Consider the following 21,650-nt stretch of genomic DNA (forward strand, 5'->3'; position numbering starts at 1 on the left):
AATTATTTTGGTTAGCAGAACGGTGTTGTGTTTACTGGTTAATGAAAACAGAAATCAAACCTATCTGGCTTATTATTTCAAAAGCGATATATAACTTGTCTCAGTGAGGTAATTTGATTGGTTATGGCCATGAAATATTGTGTAATCAAGATAGTGGTAATTTCAAGAATCAAACTGTTATAAGCTTCAAAATATAATGGTAGCAGCAAGAATCTACTGGTCTCACAAGAGTACCAACCTGACCTACCCAGTTTGTGAGACCAGCCTGACCTAGCCAGTTACCAATTCATTTAGTAGTAGAAATAAGTAAATAAATAAAGGAGTCTTTTAGGGAGGCGGAGGAATTATTGTTCAGTTAAAAGTGGCGGGAATTTTGTTAAAAATATTTCGAAATTTTGGACTTAAAAGTAACAATATTTTTAATGTTATTAATGTTTTGCAATGCATCATTCTGATTGATCTCCCAAAGATTTAACCAGACCCTCATGTCTTATTATAATAATATACAAATATAATAATTATTATAATAATAATATAAACAATATTATTATAATATATTATTATAATAAGAACAATAAAAACCAATTATTTATTATTTATGATAATTAATAACTATACAAAGAATAGCAACTATGGTCTTATATAATTATATATTTATGACTATTATATTAATATTATTATAAACCTAAACTCATAATAATATTAGTATTATTAATTCTTCTTCTTCTTCTTCTTAGGCTTTAGTATTTTTAATATTTATCTTAGGGTTTGTATACATAGGGTTAATTATTATTAGTATTTAGGATTATTAATAACTATATAAATATTATCAAACAGATTTAGGATTATTAATAACTAATAAAGTTATATGGCTCTGATTTAATGTAAGTCCACAGTTGAAAGGCTCAAGGCCTAAAGAAATGCTTCCGATAGGCTTAGTGGGCCATAACCCACAGGCCTCAAGATCGATATTTTTTTAAGGAAAGGGATTTTGGTTAACCCCCAAGATCTCTTTTCATCAAAAACCTAAGATAAACAAAAGGGACTAATATTATAAACCCGAGGAACTAATAAACCCAATGGTTTAATGTTATAAACCCAAGGAATTATTGAACCTAACGGATAAATATTAAAAACCTAAGGGATCAAGAAGTGCAAGGGATTGATATTACAAATACAAGAGATTAATAAAGATGACCATGATTGATATTATAAACCCAAGTTAATAGTAAACCCAAGGGATTAATACTAAAACCCCAAGGGATTATGAACCTAAGGAAATAATACTAAACCCAATAGACTAATATTATAAACCTAACATTGGTAAACCCTAATATAAATATTAGAAAAACTAAAATAAACATGGTTTATTTCCATGGTGAGACCATCCTTGTCACGATGTGACATTCAACCATGGTTGACCATGGTTGTCTATGATTGATAATGGTTGACCATGATTGATATTAAAAACCTAAGGGAATAATAAACCCAAGGGATTGATATTATAAACCTAAAGGAATAATAAAACTAAGGGATCAATACTAAAACCCCAAGGGTTTATGAACCCAAGGAAATAATATTAAACCCATGGGACTAATATTATAAACCCAACATTGTTAAACCCAAATATAAACACTACAAACAGTAAAATAAACATTAGTTATTTTCATGGTGAGTCAATCTTTGTCAAAATGCGACATTCAACCAAGGGACTAATATTATAAAACCAAAATTGGTAAACCCAAATATAAATACTACAAATACTAAAATAAACATGGTTTATTTTGACGCTGAGAAAATTCTTGTCACAATGCGACATTCAACCATAGTTGACAATGTTTGGCTATGATTGACAATGGTTTACCATGATTTATATTATCAACCAAAGGGAATAATAAACCCAAGGGATTGATATTATAAACCCAAATGAATAATAAACCCAAGGGATAAATACTAAAACCTAAGGGATTATTAAGTCAAGGGAATAATATTAAACCCATGGGACTAATATTATAAACTTCACATCGAGTAAAGGAAAATATCAATACTACAAACACTAATTACAAACCAAAATGAATAATAAACCGAAGGGAGTAATACTAAAACCCCAAGGGAACAATATTAAGCCCAAGGGACTAATATTATAAACCCAATATTCCTAAACCCAAATATAAATATTACAAACACTAAATTAAACATGTTTTAGATTTTATAATCCAATTCATCGTTCTATCGTGGATGATGGAACCTCGACTTGCATTATGTCCGTGTCTTGCTCGAAGGTGATTGGTTCTCCTCAACTGAGTCAGTCACCTATTACATTGATAGCCTTTGACTGGAGAACATATAAACCTTGTGGGAGTTTGATCTCCCTACAAGTTGTATTAGGGGCCAAATTTGTGTCCTTAGAAGTCAAAGTTATTGATGGACCTCTCAATTACATGTTTTATTTTCATGTTGAGACAATCTTTGTCAAAATGTGACATTCAAGCATGGGACTAATATTATAAACCCAACATTGGTAAACCTAAATATAAATACTACAAACACTAAAATTAACATGGTTTATTTTGATGGTGAGAAAATTCTTATCACAATGCGATGTTCAACCATGATTGACCATGTTTGGCAATGATTAACAATGATTTACAATGATTGATATTATAAACCAAAGGGAATAATGAACCTAAGGGATTGATATTATAAACCCAAATGAACAATAAACCCAAGGGATTAATACTAAAACCCCAATGAACAATAAACCAAAGGGATTATGAACTCAATGGAATAATATTAAACCGAGGGCCTAATACTATAGACCCAACAATCGTAAACCCAAATGTAAATACTACAAACATCAAAATAAACATGATTTATTTTGACGATGAGACAATCCTTGTCAGAATGCGAGAATCAACCATGGTTGACAATGATTGATATTATAAACCCAAGGGAATAATAAACCCAAGGGATTGATATTATAAACCCAAAGGAATAATAAAACTAAGGCATTAATACTAAAACCCCAAGGGATTATGAACTTAAGGGAATAATATTAAACTCATGGGACTAATTTATAAACCCAAATATAAATACTATGAACAATAAAATAAACATGGTTTATTTTGATGGTGAGACAATCCTTGTCACAATGCAACATTCAAACGTGGTTGACCATGGTTTGCTATGATTGACAATGGTTGAATATGATTGATATTATAAACCTAAGGGAATAGTAAACCCAACTTATTTACATTATAAACCCAAATGAATAATAAACCCAAGGGATTAATACTAAAACCCCAAGGGATTATGAACCTAAGGGAATAATATTAAGCCCAAGGGATTAATATTAAAACCCCAAGGGATTATGAACCCAAGGGAATAATATTAAGCCCAAGGGACTAATACTATAAACCCCACATTTGTAAACCCAAATATAAATACTACAAAGACTAAAATAAACATGATTTATTCATGGTGAGACAATCCTTGCTACAATGTGACATTCAACCATGGTTGACCATGATTGATATTATAAACATGAGGTAATAATAAACCCAAGGGATTGATATTATAAACCCAAATGAATAATAAACCCAAGGGATTAATACTAAAACCCTAAGGGATTATGAACCCAAGGGAATAATATTAAACTCAAGGGACTAAAATTATAAACCCAACATTCGTAAACCTAAATATAAATATTACAAACACTAAAATAAACATCATTTATTTTCATGGTTAGAAAATCCTTGTGACAATGTGACATTCAAGCATGGTTGACCATGGTTGGCTATGATTGACAATGGTTTACCATGATCAATATTATAACCTAAGGGAATAATAAACCCAAGGGATTAATATGAGAAACCGAAAGGAATAATAAAATGAAGGGATTAGAACTAAAACCCCAAGGGGTTATGAACCCAAGGGAATAATATTAAACCCAAGGGACTAATATTATAAACCCAATGTATATAAACCCTAAGGAAAATGTTATAAACATTGAAATAAACATGATGGACCATCATTGATTTTCATATTGAGACAATCCTTATGACAATTCCATGTTGGACCATGCTCGACATCATAATAAACCATGTTTGACTCAAGAATAGTAAACCCAAGCAATTGATATTATAAACCCAAGGGATTAATACTAAAACCCCTTAAAGGGAATACTATTAAACAAAAGGGACTAATATTATAAACCGAAGGGAATAATAAACCCAAGGGATTGATATAATAAACTGAAAGGAATAATAAACCCAAGGGATTATTATTTATTTTCATGGTGAGACAATCCTTGTCATAATGTGACATTCAAGCATGGTTGGCTATGACTGACAATGGTTTACCATGATCGATATTATAAATCTAAGGGAATAATAAATCCAAGGGATTAATATGAGAAACACAAATGAATAATTAAACCAAGAAATTGATATTATAAACCCAAGGGATTAGTACTAAAACCCTAAGGGATTATGAACCAGAGTGAATACTATTAAACAAAAGGGACTAATATTATAAACCCAAGGGATTGATATAATAAACCCAAAGGAATAATAAACCCAAGGGATTGATATAATAAATCGAAAGGAATAATAAACCCAAGGGATTATTATTTATTTTCATGGTAAGACAATCCTTGTCACAATGTGACATTCAAGCATGGTTGGCTATGATTGACAATGGTTTACCATGATCGATATTATAAACCTAAGGGAATAATAAACCCAAGGGATTAATATGGGAAACCCAAAGGAATAATAAAACGAAGGGATTAATACTAAGACCCCAAGGGATTGATATAATAAACCCAAAGGAATAATAAACCCAAGGGATTAACACTAAAACCTGAAGGGATTATGAACCCAAGGAATTATTAATATTAAAAAGCTGAAGAACAAAGAAAACCAATAATTTGATATTATAAACCATTGGGAATTAATAAAGCCAAGGGAAAAATATTAGAAACCATCGTGATTTTCATATTAACCATGGTTGACCATGATTTACCATGGTTGACCATGGTCGACGATGGTTGACCATGGTTTATTCTCATATTGTGACAATCTTTGTCACAATGTGACATTGGACCATAGTTGACCATGATTGGTTTTCATATTGAGACAATATTTTTCATAATGTGATGTTTGAATGAATATTATAAACCCTAAAATAAACATGGTTGGCCATCATTGACCATGGTTGATTTTCATATTGACATAAATATTAATAATACTAAAAGCAATATTAATATTCACATTCATATTAATTAATATTATTATTAAAATTAAAATTAGAATTAATATTAAGATTAATATTAATAAATAATATTAAAACATTATATTAAAATTTTAAAACCCTAAAACAAGCATGGTTGATCATGTTGACCATGATTGATGTTCATATTGAGACAATATTTTTTAGAATGTGGCATTAGACCATGGTTGACCATGATTTTCATATAAAGAGAATCCTTGTCACAACATGACATTGGAGAATGGTTGACCATGGTTGATTTTCATATTGACAATCTCTATTAGAGTGCGACGTTGGACCATGGTTAACCATAATTGGCCATGGATGACCATGGTTGTGACAATGTGAAGTTGTACTATGAGACAATCTTTGTCATACTGTAAGCATGCCTATTGATGATCTTTGACCATGATTTACCATTGTTGATTTTGATATTAAGGAAATATTTATCACAATGTGACATTAGAGCATGGTTGATAATAGTTGACGATGGTTGACGATGACTGATTTCGATATTGAGAGAATTTTTGTCACAATGTGATGTTTAACCATGGTTGACCATGCGTGATTTTCATATTTACCATGTTTTACCATGATTGACTTTCATTTTGAGACAATATTTGTCACAATGCGACAGTTGACCATCGTTGAACATGATTGGCTATGATTGAACCTGGTTGGCAATGATTGATTTTCATATTGAGGCAATCGTTGTTATAATGTGACATTGGACCATGGTTCACCACGAATGACAATGCTTGGCGGTGGTTGATGTTCATATCGAGACAACCTTTGTCACAATGTGCCATTGGGCCATGGTTGACCACAATTGACTATGATTATAAACCCAATGGATTTATATTAAATTCTAGGTTTAATATTATAAACCATATGAATAATATTATACCCTAGGAATATGGACCCTTAGATTAATAAACCCAAGGGATTACTATTATAAACCCTAGCGACTAATAAACAAAAGGAATTAATACTAAAAACTAAGAGGATTATAGACCCAAGGGAATAATATCAAATCTAAGGGCATAATATTATATACCCTAGGTATATAAACCCTAAGATAAATATTATAAACCACAAAATAAACATGGTCAACCATTGTTGACTATGGTTGATTTTCATATTGACACAATCTTTGTCACAATGCGATGTTCGACCATGGTTATCCGTGATTTATTTTCATATTGAGACAATCTTTGTCACAATGCAACGTTAGACTATGGTTGACCATGGTTGATTTTCATATTGAGACAATATTTGTCACAATTGACGTTGGACCATGGTTGACCATGGATGGCCATTGTTGTTGGACCAAGAGACAATCTTCGTTACAATGTGACCATGATTATTGACCATGATGGATCAGAGTCAATTTTCATATTGATAAAATATTTTTCATAATGAGAAATTGGACCATGGTTGACCATGATTGACCATGGTTGACCATGGTTGATGATAGTTGACCACAGTTTATTTTCATATTGTGACAATCTTTGTCACAATGTGACATTGGACCATAGTTGACCATGATTGGTTTTCATATTGAGACAATCTTTTTCACAATGTGATGTTTGAATGAATATTATAAACCCTAAAATAAACATGGTTGGCCATCATTGACCATGGTTGATTTTCATATTGACATAAATATTAATAATACTAAAAGTAATATTAATATTCACATTCATATTAATTAATATTATTATTAAAAATAAATTAAAATTAATATTAAAATTAATATTGATAAATAATATTAAAACTTTATATTAAAATTTTATAACCCTAAAACAAGCATGGTTGATCATGCTGACCATGATTGATGTTCATATTGAGACAATATTTTTCAGAATGTGGCTTTGGACCATGGTTGACCATGATTTTCATATAAAGAGAATCCTTGTCACAACGTGACGTTGGAGCATGGTTGGCCATGGTTGATTTTCATATTGACAATCTATGTTAGAGTGCGACATTGTACCATGGTTAACCGTAGTTGGCCATGGATTACCATGGTTGTGGCAATGTGACGTCGTACTATGAGACAATCTTTCTCATACTATAAGCATGCTTATTGATGATCTTTGACCATGATTTACCATGGTTGATTTTGATATTGAGGAAATCTTTATCACAATGTGACATTAGAGTATGGTTGATAATGGTTGACGATGCTTAGATATGATTGGCTATGATTGACAATGGTTTATCATGATCGATATTATAAACCTAAGGGAATAATAAACCCAAGGGATTAATATGGGAAACCCAAAGGAATAATAAAAGAAAGGGATTACTATTAAGACCCCAAAGGATGGATATAATAAACCCAAAGGAATAATAAACCCAAGGGATTAACACTAAAACCTCAAGGGATTATGAACCCACGGAATTATTAATGTTAAAAAGCTGAAGAACGAAGAAAATCAATAATTTGATATTATAAACCATTGGGAATTAATAAAGCCAATGGAAAAATAACTGAAACCATCGTGATTTTCATATTAATCATGGTTGACTATGATTGACCATGGTTGACCATGGTCGACGATGGTTGACCATGGTTTATTTTCATATTGTGACAATCTTTCTCACAATGTGACGTTGGACCATAGTTGACCATGATTGGTTTTCATATTGAGACAATCTTTTTCACAATGTGATGTTTGAATGAATATTATAAGCCCTAATATAAACATGATTGGCTGTCATTGACCATGGTTGATTGTCATAATGACATAAATATTAATTATAAATATTAATAATACTAAAAGTAATATTAATATTCACATCAATATTAGTTAATATTATTATTAAAATTAAAATTAATATTAATATTAAAATTAATATTAAAACTTTATATTAAAATTTTATAACCCTAAAACAAGTATGGTTGATTATGTTGACCATGATTGATGTTCATATTGAGACAATATTTTTCAGAATGTGGCATTGGACCATGGTTGACCATGATTTTCATATAAAGAGAATCCTTGTCACAACGTGATGTTGGAGCATGGTTGACCATGGTTGATTTTCATATTGACAATCTTTGTCACAATGCGACATTTGACCATGGTTGAACATGATTGGCTATGATTGAATATGGTTGGCAATGATTGATTTTCATATTGAGACAATCATTGTTATAATGTGACATTGGACCGTGGTTCACTGTGAATGACAATTCTTGGTAGTGGTTGATTTTCATATCGGGACAACCTTTGTCAGAATGTGCCGTTGGGCCATGGTTGACCACGATTGACCATGATTATAAACCCAAAGGAATAATAAACCCAAGGGATTATTATTTATTTTCATGGTGAGACAATTTTTGTCCATTGTTGTTGGACCAAGAGACAATCTTCGTTACAATGTGACCATGATTATTGACCATGGTTGGCCATGATGGATCAAAGTTGATTTTCATATTGATAAAATATTTTTCATAATGAGACGTTGGACTATGGTTGACCATGGTCAACAATGGTTGACAATGCTTGACCATGGTTAAATTATTGGACCATAGTTGACTATGATTGATTTTCATATTGAGACAATATTTTTCACAATGTGATGTTTGAATGAATATTATAAACCCTAAAATAAACATGGTTGGCCATCATTTACCATGTTTGATTTTCATATTAACATAAATATTAATTATAAATATTAATAATACTAAAAGTAATATTAATATTCACATTCATATTAATTAATATTATTATTAAAATTAAAATTAATATTAATAAATAATATTAAAACTTTATATTAAAATGTTATACATATTTAATGTTATTAATGTTAATGATATTCATAATAACAATATTTATTAGTATTAATATTAATATTATTAATAAATTAGAATAACACACAATTAAAATAATTTAAAATTACCACATTAAATAAATTAAAATTAAAATAATTTAAATTTATATTATATATTATAATCTATAATCTATAATGAATTTTCATATTAATATTAATATTTATATTCGTAAATAATATTAAAACTAAATATTAAAATTTTATTTATATTAAAACTAAATATTAAAATTTTATTTATATTTAATGTTGTTAATGTGAATTACATTAATACTAAAATGTATTAATTAATATTAATATGAAAAAATTATAATAATAATAATAATAATAATAAAGAATATTGTAAATTAAACAATATTAATAGTATTTTTAATACCAAATGTTTTTAATATTTTTCATAAATATTAATATTAATATTAGTTATAATATTAATGTCATTAATAATTCTCCAACATGTCGTGTTCGCCTCTCCGTCAAACCTGCACATCCAACACAATATAATCTTCGCCATCAATCCTTAACTCTTCCGATCCGATGACTATCGCATTCATCCCTTCTTCTAGCTGCATAAACGTTATCACCCGAAAAGAGTGGTTTTGTAATGCTACGTGGCAGCTCCACGTTTTATCGGGTCAAAAAATAAATTACCACCCAGGCCGTGGAAGTGGTGCGAAAAGGACTTTTCCGGATTTTGAAAACCACCTACAGGTTCTGCCGGTTTAATACTCCACTTGCTCGGTGTTCCACCGCTCAAGGATCTGATCCCCTAGCTCCATGCACGCTTCCTCATAACTCTCGACCCCATCAACAAAGAAATAGTTGCACCCTTAAATCGTTAACAGAGTAAATCGTCAATGGCCCTAAGAATGAGCAGACTCAGTACCTCAGATTTCTTCTGAGCTTAGCATTCCTGTCAATTAGCATATAGGGATTTTAGAAAACCCTTCGATATCACTTAAAACCATGAAAGCTTTGTAAAATAGGCAAAATTGAGTCGTAGTGGTTAATTTGAGGTAAAAGTCATTCAAGAACGAGAAAGAAGCCTCTGTCCGTGACCAAAGATTCAAATTTGAGGTAAAGATCGTGGACAAAACCCTTCAATATCACTCCAAACCATGAATAGCTCTATTAAATAGGCAGAATTGAACCGTTCATTTTGAAAGCAATGTCACAATGTAGTTTTGGAGGTACTTGCATTTAAAGTGAAATTTTTTTAAAATTATTTTCAAATCTCGTCAAAGGAACTACGAATTGTGATAGAGAACCTTAAATAAAAGGACAGATAAATGTATAGTTAGACAGAAATTACAATCAATTCAACATAAATGGTGCAACCCTAAGGTTGCCACATGCTAAACACCTTATCGGGGCTTAATTTCCTCTTAATGGCACTTATTAAACTTTATACCCCCATGCCCACATATATATGTATCGGAAGTGTTTTATACGCATTCGGCCTTAAAAACCCCAAATGGATAAAAAATGACCCAATCAATCACCCCGCCGAACATCCCTTTTCCTTTAAAAACCATGCCTTGTCCTATTGGGAGTGAAAAGCCTTTGAAAAATCTTAAAAACTATCTTTTTCCCTCTCGGCACCAAATACTCTCCAAAATGTCGAAACAACACTTTTCCTCCTTTTTACACAATCATATGTGTTATTGTCGTGGATCGAGATCTGACCGATCGAACAGCTTAGATTCAATCGATATATCGACGATCGACAGTCTCAATCGTCTGTAATATCAGCACTATCCTTTGGCGACGTTTGATGCGATTATCGCTAATCGCTATCGGCGATTACAACGATTATCAATTAACCATCTCTGCTCCAATATGCTGATGCGACGAGTCAAAAATCACATATCACTGATCCAACTGCGCGATGCGACATAAGTGTCGGACCTAATAAGGTCCAAAACTCCTATGCATAGATTTTCACGTCCGCTTTCTTGAATCCGCTAAGTGTTAGCGTGATTTTCCTTTGTAAATGGCTTTCGGCGATGTGACAAGGAAATACACAGGATTGATGCGGTTTGGGGTTCTACGGACCCGATATCATTCAAAACCTCCATTTAAAAGCTTTGAGGTCCGGATTCTCAGTTTAAACGCAGTTTGAGCCGATACTTAGTGTATTTTGGGTTTTCTATCTGCGAACCCAGATTACACCAAATTTGCCTTACCCATAGGGATTTCCACTGCAAAAGATGAAAACACAGGGCCAACACCAAATTCAGCCGAATACAAAGAGAAAACAAGCATTTGAGGCCTCCACAGGCCGTTTATATAATAATACACACAACATTGATTTATTCACCATAAACACATTACAGAGTCCCAGCCTTAGGCCTGATCACATAGAAAACCCTCTATCTGAAAGGGATGCATCGATTACACAGTTCCACACTCAAATCAATTCTTTATACAAACATAAATACAAACTACATCACAAAATCATAGTTTGCAGTGCCCACAGAGACCTACATCATCAGGACTATCAATAGTAAAAACTGCATTGTTGAATTAGTAATGCAACCACCTTCAAATCACTTGAGAATTAGTAACGCATAGGAAATCACTCAGGTAATCCTTATAGGTGTCGGAAAACACTTGGCAAATGGTTGAACACAGGTACGTTTGAGAATGTGAAAAGATATGGTTGAGCATGTGCACGTTTGAAACCAGAATGTGAAAAGGTATGGTTGAACATGGATACGTTTAAACCACCCATGTAAGGTAATCGTTAAATTAATGGACAAAACACTTGGGAAACAGTTGAATAGACATACGTTTCAAAATATGAAGAGGTATAAGGTGCATGTCTCAACTTTTAATCATTTCACAAGCTTGAGGAAAACTGTCGGTGGGTTGTTCCTCTTTGATCCACGTCTCTTAGGTTAATATTTTATAATTTTTTTAAATACATTTCTCACTAATCAACATATGTGGTTATCAACAAGAGGCATAGTAAATTTTTAATCATGCTTTGTAAAAAATTAATTTAAGTATGGTTTAAACATGTGATCTAGACATGCAAGAAAGTTACTAGGATCTTTTCATTCAAGCCATCGGATCAAAAAGATTAATTAAGAAAATGATTAAGTTGCCAATTCCGATAAGAGAGACCCCCTATCACTGTAAAGATGATAACCACACAAAGCACAAATCACTTTTTTCCATCAACAACGCTGTTCCCACCATCGAAAGATGCGTCAATCCTTTGTGGACAACAAAACTGAAAGTGCGTGCTACTATGCTATTACCATGTGAAAGAGAATAACGATATGAATTCATATTCACATGATAAGTAGCCTCATTCATTCACCACGTGAAAGCCAATAAAGATGTGAATTCACATGATACGGAGCTTCATTCACCCCCACAACCATGACGGCTACACAACAATACCACGAAAGTGAGAGCTGCAATTGATGAAGATTCTGTAGTTGTAATCGTTTTCAGTAACAACATTTGTCTCCATCAGTCAATCGTCCAGAAAAATAATTGAATAAATAACTCCAACTAACCAATAGAAGCATCGTGCCGGTGCCATTAGTCCCACTGTATCATGCGCAACTATAGAAAGTCATTCTCCCCCTGATATTGATAGTTAATTGTCCTGTTGCCCTCTGTGGATTGTAGGCAACATCAATGGTATTGTTTTGATTACCATAATCCTGAACTTATGTCCATTGTGGGTGTCAGGAATATTCCGAATGCACTGGAGAAGTAAAAGTAGAAGTAGAATATAATTTGAGTATAATATTTTGGCAATTTGAATAACATAATTTACGAAAAATTAATAATAGTATAATATATAATGTCCAGAATTTATAGAATCTATATAATAGTATATTGGGCAGTGGAGTTGACACACATTTCTTCTAAAATAAAAATAAAATATATTTTAATGTGTGCTGATGAAATGTTACAATGCATATATAATTAAAAAAAAATTAATGTCGATTATTTATATATTATGTATGGTTTATATATATATACATATATATATTTTATATCAAGTTATTAGAAAAAAAAGTTTTTTATGGTTAAAATATTTGTAGTGTCACTATTTTACAGTTTAGTTTTTTTTAGATATATATTTTCTTTGAAATCCAACAAAAAAATGTTCAACTTACATTTAAGTTATTTAAATTATATTACATTTAAAAGTACAATTTAAACAATAATATTTTACACTACATAAAAATTTACACATCAAAAATTTTGATCCTCTCTGATTAAATAAAAACTTAATAAACTTAAGGCTCTGGCCAGCAATGTGATGTGGACTGAGATTTTATATAAGTGATTTTCCTCGAAGAAGCGGTAAGCAGTAACATCCCTGGGCCAGGATTGTATACGAAGAAATAAATTCAGAATCCGTGAGGTTAGATATATAATGTGAAACAAGAAAGATGATCATATAATAATTCAATGATTCGAAGCCTCGTGATTCTTTCACTCTGATGGAACGTGCTATGAAACGATTCATACCTTTTTTTCACAAAAACCAATTGACTTCGGACTATCAATCACTTCCGCATATTATTTATTTGGAAAAAAAAATAGTTTAACATGTAGTTTTTCGTTTCCTTCTTCCGGCAAAATCAAGGGATACGAAAGTTTTACCTTTTGAAAAAGGCTTTTACCTTGCACAACTAATAACTTATTATTCAGTTATCATTAAAATAAAATTTAATGGCTTTTCAGATGCGTGTATATAATAATAATAATGTAGTTTTTAAGAGTATTGTTTATTTAAATGGTATATTGGCAACATTTAGAATCTTTATAGATATATATGACTTGTAAATCATTATATTATTTTGTGATTCTTTTATTTTTTAGGTCAGAATTCAAAATGAGTTGTATTTATAATAGTTTTCCTATGTCAATAATTTAATTATAAACATTGTTTATAGTATATGTTTGACTCAATTTATATTTAATTTATTTTCTTTTAAGTAAAACACTTTACTATTATGGAAATGAAAGTATACTACTTATAATTACTATGAAGGTATTGAGCAGACTTACACTTTTGCCATATATTTTTGGGTCTTGGGATTTTAAACTAGATGCTATTAGAGAGTTGTATTTCGAATTTTCATGATTTTTTTACAAAACAAAAAAAATCCTCAAAACTTTAACCAAACACATAAGTTTTTAGAGGGTAAAATCTGTTTGAGATATAGACATTTTTTTGAACTATATATATATATATATATATATATATGAATATATCATTTTTGTTGTGTAAATAAATTCAACACATTGAAAATTCTCTTGGGCACGTAGATGGTGTAGATTAGACACTTAGTTTGTAATTTCAACAAGTATTTGTAAGATTTCAAACAAAACCAGCCAGAAAAATATACATAATAAACAAATAAAAACATAAAATAACAATGAATTGGAATATTTTAATCATAAGTTTATATAAAATATATGACTATATATAATATATAATATATACATAATTTGACATTGAAAGATTTTATTTATTTACATTGATTTATTTTTCTCAATTCTTAATAATATTTTTTAAAAACTTGATATAAAAGCTGGATTGATAATTAAATGAATTATACATATTTATATTCACAATTAAATGAAGTACACATCTCCCATTAAGAATTAGTTGAATTATTTTTATTTTCAGTGACATTTCTTTGAGCATGGCAATATTTTATTATGGTCAACATTACAATACTTTTTATTTTTAAACACATTTTCTCTATATATAGTTGAATTGAAATATTCAAAGATTTTATTTATGTCTATTTTGAAATAATTTTAAAAGGCATAAAAATATATATCTTCATGTGAAAATATAAATTTGTTTCATTTTCAATCATTTTATTTCTCTCCAAATTTAATATAAAATTATGTTATTTTACATAGATATGAAAATATTTTAAGAAATATTTTATTTATAATTAAGAATAAGATTGAAATAATTTTGCTATAATATAAAATAAAAAAATGAAATATAAATAAAAAACAAAAATAAATCAATTAAAATGGAATTATTGATATTGTATAATACTTTAATTAAAACTAACAAAAATATATATTTATTTTATTTTATTATTATAATTTACAATATTATTTATTTAAAAAATATTTCATTTTTATTTTAAAATAGTTACTTATCAATTTCATATTTAACACAAAGGTAATTACCATCTTCTTAATAATTGACTATAACGTGAATCTAGATATTAAAAAAATAAAAATAAAAAATTAAACCTGCGGAAAACCTTTTTTTAATAAACAAATTATTTATAGAGAATGATAGAATACAAAAACCTTAGATATCATGTGAAACCTCCCACAAACGTTCTTTCTTTTCTTGTTTAATTTGGTGATAATTTTTTTTTTCCTTAATGTTTTTCTAATCTTCTTACTCTTAAGCGTAATATATTTTATATTTATATATTTATAAATATAAATATAAATATAAATATAAATATAAAATTAAAATATTACAGTGTAATACAAATCAAGTTATTATGGGCCACATGTAAAATTATTGGAACACTATGTTCGTCGCATCTTTATATCCTTTTGGAATGCTTTGTATTATCATGTTGAGAATAGAAAGTTAACTATTCAGTTATATGGATAGTCGATTGATTTAATTCAACAGTCATGATCCCAACTAGTTCGCAAGTTGTGATAGAATTGTTGGAGATTTGGATATATCTATGGTCATTAAAATTTAGTTAAGATTAGTTATTCTCAACAATATATATATTTGAGAGAGTCTCGATTTGGCTTTTCTCTTTTATATTTTATGGAATTATATATATATATATATATATATATAATATAATATGTTATGTGTAATTGTTTATTTGATAAATTGAGATATGTTGATGTATGTTTTTATAAGAAAATGATATATATTAACATTTATTATTTTTGGTATTTATTAATTTTCATTAATGTTAATGATGTGAATGATTATATCTAAATAATTAAAAATAGGGAGAACATTTTGCTAAATATATTTTTCAAATATAATTACATAATTTTATGTTTCCAATCACTACTCTATGTAACCCAACCATTTTTGCGAGAAACATTTATTTTAGTACTTTCTATTCTTATTTGAAAAACAACATTCAATAGATATAATACATAAAATTATAGGAAATATAAGAAATAAATACATCTCTATAGATTTAACTAATGAGACAACTTCTATAAATGATAAAATCAAATAACACAAACAAAAAGCATAAAACACAAAGACACGATAGCTTAGGATTAATGAATACTGATTGTTAAATTTGTTTGTTCTTTTATATTGTTTAGTGATAAACATAATAATAATGCTGTGAAAAACACAATAATAATAGTTGGAACATAGATGGAGTAAGCTCATAAATGGAATTGACCATAAGAACCACATTCCTTACGAAACATACATGCTTCTCTTTACAATACTCACCTATATGTTATAATTCTTAATTAACTCCTATTGTTTCATATTCCACATTGGGAAAGTAATACCATTGTTCACAATGAAAGGGCCAAGCAATCTAAGTAGAAATTAATTCGAGGTTTAGGAGGCTTCCATTCAGCGAATGCCAACCGGCAATTGATTCCATATAATTTAAGACTTTCTTTCACTGAACAAAAGCCTCCACGAGACACTAATTTTCATTTATTATACAAAAGACATGTACTATGTTGAGTTGGGGCACTTGGTGGTTGTGATAATTACGTTATTTTGTTCATTTATCGGACGAATTCTTAATAGTTGTGTGAATATAACAATGAAGTTTCCAAAATCAAAACATTTTTCCATATGCGTTTTATTGGTTTAAAAAAAAAAAAATATGCTTATTCAAGGATGATGACAATCCCATTTATAATGTTAGGTTGTTCAAGTAATAAAATAGTTTGGATGGCAGGTGTCATTTATAATGTTAGGTTGTTCAAGTAATAAAATAGTTTGGATGGCAGGTGTTTTTTTTTTTTTTTGGAATTTGGTAAAAAATATTTTCAAAATTTAGTTGGAATGTTTGAATCATTTCTTTTAGGTGAAAATAAATTCAATATTTTAAAAATCCTTGAAATACCTAAAATCCTCAAATAATATAATTGTAAGTAAATTTTTCAAAAATTGCTACCGAATTTTTTCATAATCTTATTTGAATTTCTAAACTACGCGTATAATGTTCAACATTAACATAAGTCCGTTACTTATGAATCGCTTCATAATACCTAAAAGGGTGATTTTCGCGGTGTGTTCAAATGATGGGAAGTGAACGTAGTTTACCCAAAGTCTCCCTTGTACTTGTTCCTGTGAGAGATGAACAAAACTTATTAGAATATGAGTCAACCAGGTAAGATTTAAGCAAGAAACCAAGAAATATAATCTAAGTCCAATGATTGTCGAGCGTTTGTAGGCAGAGTGGTGGGGAGGGATTGACCTCACTCTACCTACCCAGTTTCTATTCTTGAGTTATGACATGTTATTCAAAGCTTCTTGACTATCCTGGATTCCTGGGTAGAGGACATTTTTGAATTACCGTTGGGTGTTATTGGAAGGACGGTGTTTATATACTGAAAAGTTAAAATACTATAATTATCCACAAATACGATTCCTTGTGAAATTTAAGTAAAATTAGCAAAGACATTTAAATAGTGTGGTGTTTTTTTAAGTTGTTTTATTGTATCATAATGTGGTAATATATAGTGTTTTATTATGACCTTGAACATCACGATCACACCATCACATGGGAAGAAATCAATTTTTTTCCACCGACAACTAGGTTCCCAAGGTCCAGGGACGGGTAAATCCTTTCTGGACCGCAAAAGTAAAGATGAGTGCTACTACACTATCACCATGTGGAAGAGAATAAAGATAAAGATATGAATTCACGTGATAGGAAGCCTCATTCAACCCGCAACCATTACAGCTACACAACAACACCAGGATTGTGAGAGCTGCAATTGATGAAGACTCTGTAGCTGCAATTGTTTTCAACATGTCTCCATCAGGTATCTCAGACAATCATTCATTCATGGAAAAAGTTGAATAAATAACTCCAACCAACCAATAGAATCATCGACATGAGAGATAAATTGTATTCGGTGCCGGTATTCCAGTTGTATCATCTGCAACCATAGGACGTTATTCTCGTAATATTCAGAGTTTTTTTTTCAGAAGGTAGAGTACCAATCAACAGTTCAGTACGATATAACGCGGAGAATCCATAGAACAATACGTTGGCCGTTTTCGAGGCGAGTTTGTCAATAGCGTTGCTCGTTAACATATTCAACATCTATCTCGCAATGTGATGTGAATTGAGTTTTCCTTGTCAATATCAGTGATTTCACTTGAAGAAACTGTAGGCAATAATATTACATTTTGATAGTCACACTTGATGTACCTGATGATTTAATCAATAGTGGAGGTTAATGTATGTTGTTGATATTTCTCTATCACATTTTTTTCTAGGCATGCAACGCAAGGTTTGGTAGATGGATATCAAAATCTTTCCTTTTCAAACATAATATCATTTTGAGCGATTATAAAGGTTGAAGATTGAATAAATGTGAGTCATATCCAACATCGTATCAGTGAAGATAAGAATGAAGTGTTCTAAAAGTTTATGTTATTTGCGAAAGGGAATTGCAAAAAGTAAATGGAATGGAGATATAAGTTTTAAAGCCATTGGTAGGGTTATATGACTAATTGTATATGAAAATATGTATTAAAGAGAAATCAATGTATGAAGTTTAAATGATAGAAATGAACGTATGAAGTTTACAGGACTTTTTCAAGGTATAATGAAGTTGTTGAGAATATTGAGAAAGGAATAATTTTTTTTTTTTTTACTATGAATATGAATATGCGTTAAAGTAGTTTATGAATATGCGTTAAAGTAGTTTAGGGTGATTTATTTATTTTCATGTAATATGATTTTTATTTTTGGCACATGAATATAAAAATAATGTACTCTTTTTTTAGTTTCCTTTAAATCATCGTTGATAAGTTTAAATCCTGGAAATTACAACTTGAATATCACAAATTCATATATCTTCTAATCAAATATGCTATTATGTAAATTAGATCAAGAAAAAATTAAGATAAATTTGTGAGTATTGAGTTGGTGAAATAAACTATATCTCCTTGCACTTTGGAACAACAAGATAAACCTAACATTTTAGAGAACTATTAAAAAAAGGGAGAAGTAAATTGTTGGATCATGAACACTGAACAACCAATCCTTCCTGTAGCATGAAGCAAGAAATGGTTTTGCTCCATTAAATCTACAATATAACAAAGTTGCAAGTAAGAGAGTAGAAGCCTAAAATATAGAGTTAAGGGCAATTGTAACAACTCTATTTGGCATGATATGTATTGTCTTTACTTGTCACTTTGGATAATACTTGGTATGGGGAATGATATGTATTGAATCTCGTTGGCACTTTACCTAATACTTTGGATAGTAAGTATTATCTCTAGTTGACACTTTGCCTAATACTTTGGACAATAAGCTTCAAAAAGCATATTTTCTTATTCAATTAATTTAATTAAAGAATTACTTAAGCAAATTGCACAATTGAGGATATTGAGCATTGAAAGGGATGCATGAAAGGAAGCTTCTTCCTCCCATCATCAATGATGCATTCCTTTTGAGACATACAGTAAACACTTAGACTAGGTGAAAGGTGAAGCATTTGAGAACTACAACAACCCATAAGATCTCATTTAGTCACTAAGGAACATAACAAGAAATTGAAAAGGAATTGGAATATATTAAGAAGACTTATAATGAAGAATTGTAATAGAAAGAGAAAGAGGAGATTCAATGTTTGAAATTAAAGGTGGTTAAGGAAAGTGATTTAGATTCTAAAGTGTTAATATGCAAACCATCATCCCCTTTGTATACCATTTATTTAGAGGAAATATGTTTTTATATATTGATAGGAATGACTGTCTCTAAACAAGCATAGAGTCCCCATATACTTGCAGTTGATCACATCCTTTTTCTGTGGAAAAGGTTAAGAGACTTTTACAGGCTAAAGATTTAACTAGATTATTTATGTTTGTTCCAAACCCCATTTTAACTCTAAAGCAAACTGAAACTTAGAGATGAAGAATGAAAGCTCATCCACAAAGAAAATGGTTTTGTTGAGAAGAACCTTCAAAATACCCTAAAGGATACTGTGGTGGGGATCTTCCTGAATCACTGTTTTATTGGTGACTCATCTTTGGATTGGGGAATGTGTGCTAAAATAGCCAAACTTTCCAATGCAATTCTTTCCCGGAAGAAAGGAGTTTCTTGAAAGATAGCCTTGTTCCTAGCTATCTATACTTGTTTTACAGTCGAGTATGGCTTTTTCATTACAGTCAAAATATATTTGTTTTATTTTTTTAAAAATAAGGATGTGCACAGTTGTCATTTATAATTGATGTTTGGGTTGGAATGGGAAGAAATGTTTTTATATGTTTGAGATTAATGTAATTATTCATAATTACGATTTGGTTTTATAATTGAGGTTTGGGTTGGAATGGGAAGAAATCTTTTTATATGTTTGAGATTAATGTAATTATTCATAATTACGATTTGGTTTGAAATTCTAAGCTCAATTTTATCGACAAACGCTTTCAAATACAGGATGTCCACTGTAAATTAATAATATAGTGTTGAAGATCACGATCACAAACCAGAAATAAGCACCTTTTCCGGGTCACCAACGAGGTTCCCAATCTCGAGAGATATAGTGTTGAAGATCACGATCACAAACCAGAAATAATCACCTTTTCCGGGTTACCAACGAGGTTTCCCATCTCGAGAGACGGGTCAATCTTTTGTGGACCACAAAACTGAAAGTGCGTGCTACTACACTATCACCATGTGAAAGAGAATAAAGATATCAATTCACAGCATAGAGAGCTTCATTCAACCCGCAACACAACATCACCAGGAAATCACGAGAAAAGTGAGAGCTGCAATCGATGAGGACTCTGTAGCTGCAATCGTTTTCAGCATGTCTCCATTAGTTATCTCAGACAATCATTCTGAAAAACTTGAATAAATAACTCCAACAAACCAATAGAATCATTATCGGGGTGAGAGATTAATTGTAGTCGGTGCCAGTATTCCAGTTGTATCATCTGCAGCCATAGAAAGCCATTCTCCTAATATTCAGAGTTTCTTGCGAAGTTAGAGTGCCAATCAACCATTCTGTATTATATAACGCGGAAATATGTTGATTCGTTTCATGTATTCAACATCTGTCTCGCAAGGTGAGTTCCGTTGAAGAAGCGGTATACGACATCATTACATTTTGATCGTCACACTTTAGGTTGATCATCTAATCAATATGGGGGGTAGTGTCACTGTTACATTTCTTTTGAGTAGAGTTGACCCAAGGTTTGATATCAAAATCTTTCTCTGAAGAATTAAATATGATTTGATTGAACAATGGAACCCATGTCCCACATCGGATTAATTAACAGTGAAGTTGACTTAAGAATGAATTGTTTTAAAAGTTAAAGCTATTTT

This window comes from Pinus tabuliformis, chromosome 8, assembly GCF_031772625.1.
Source record: "Pinus tabuliformis cultivar Carrire ecotype Pingquan chromosome 8, CPIR1, whole genome shotgun sequence".
NCBI classification, from domain to species: Eukaryota; Viridiplantae; Streptophyta; class Pinopsida; order Pinales; family Pinaceae; genus Pinus; species Pinus tabuliformis.